The following is a 1,788-nucleotide window of genomic DNA, read 5'->3' as shown; positions in this document are numbered from 1 at the left end:
TTCCCTGGATGAACGTGATACGTTTTACGAAAGGGACGATCAGTATATTTTGGAGGATGGCAAAATTTCATTCCCTGACTCAGGAGATAAACGCAGCAACAGCTTTAATGCAGCATTATATCCCTTATTTCTGGTTTGTATTGTGAAGATATCTGTTGCCACAGTTATTTAAGTCCGTATTTTAAATATGATTTGAAGAGAGACTGATTCAAAAATTCTCAGTGACCCAGTGAAATCTGAACTACTTATTGCAAGACAAAAAGTATAATGCTTCAATCAAAATAACAACTTGGAATGTGTTTTATTAAATGGAGTTCATTTAATATTACCCTGGAGTGCTGTGGATTTGAAAGCACATTCTTGAATTTGAACTTTCATATCTAGGTAATAGGAATGAGGGGGAAATGGTCATTTGGAATATTGCACATTTTGGGCCAAATTCTGATCCCGCGTACAACTAGCCTCGGCGTTCCTGCATATATTTTCCAAAAGCGGCATGTCCCTGGGTCCTGCCTATCATTCCGAGGTGAAGATAGAGCAGGGAAAACACGTAGATCCTGCCCAGAACTCTACATAAAATTCTGCTGTATTTTACTTTCTCATCACTGCTATATTTCCACAATATTTCTGAGATGAGTGTATTTTCAGTGAGAGAAAACAAAACCAGGTTCAGTCTCAGTGGAATCGAAGAAAATTCTGTCTAAAATATGCCACTGAGGGAAGCAAAATAATGGAAAAAAGTAGATTATACGCATAAACTCTGGGCGCATTTCACTTGTAAATATTCCTTGATTTTTGTCAGCAATGTTATGCAAAAATATTTAAATATTAAAAGAGCAGTACTGCCAGTTTAACATTGGTACAGAATTGATCACGGACGGGAAAACTTCTAGAGAGCAATGGGATCCATTTACATCTCTGTTAGTGGAAAATTGGTGGTCATTCCAAGGAAAACAGTTTTTTCCAGTCCAGCTGTTTAGTATTTCAGGAGTTTAAATGACTCCTACTGTCAGAACGCAGCATGTGTGAGACAAATCAGAAGAACTGATTTTTCTCTTCAAAGATAGTCGTGTGAGTAAAAGCGACCCCAGAGTACATCAAGTCAAGCAAAAGTGTAGCCTAGCGACTGACTTGCTGTGAACCTGAGGTACTGTATCGTTCGGGTTTTATGGGTAGCCCTAAGTAAGGCTGCAGTAATCTGTTTATCTGCTTTCAGAGTTCACCGCTCCTGTAACTTGAAAGGTATCTTCTTCTCTTGCCATAAATCCCCCATCAGTAAATGGCTCCGCGTGGTGCAGTCCGGTCCGCAGCGAGGCTGGGCTGTGCCATGGGCGTCTTGGGGTACGGAAGGGGGACAACGCGGCATCAAACTCGCTCCGCGGATAATGAACCCAGAGAATTAGCGCAGTTTCAGTGGAATATACCAGATAAAAAATGTGTCGGTTTAGTTAGATGTTAGTGAGTTACAGAGGCCGGGCCCCCCAGTTTAAAGTTCCGGTCTCACTTATGAAGCTATTTAATGGGGAATCGGATTGCAGATATTTCTAGTATCAAAATTACAAGCACCCTAAGCACGATACTTTACATTTTCTGGAGTTGCCTGTGCATTTAATATACCACGGACAGATGTGTTATTGCTAAAATTTGTAATAACAACAAAACTAAAGCCTTAACTGCTAACGCTGCTGGCAAGGCTGCGTTCCCTGGCGGGTCACCCCGGACGGGGGCTCAGCCCGGGGGAGCACACCGACCGCCCGGCCGCCCGCCTCGGGGCCACCGGGAGGCAGC

This window comes from Pygoscelis adeliae, unplaced genomic scaffold, assembly GCF_000699105.1.
Source record: "Pygoscelis adeliae isolate BGI_AS28 unplaced genomic scaffold, ASM69910v1 Scaffold402, whole genome shotgun sequence".
Lineage (NCBI taxonomy): Eukaryota > Metazoa > Chordata > Aves > Sphenisciformes > Spheniscidae > Pygoscelis > Pygoscelis adeliae.
The sequence above is the reverse complement of the archived record's forward strand: the minus strand, read 5'-3'. Positions refer to the sequence as shown.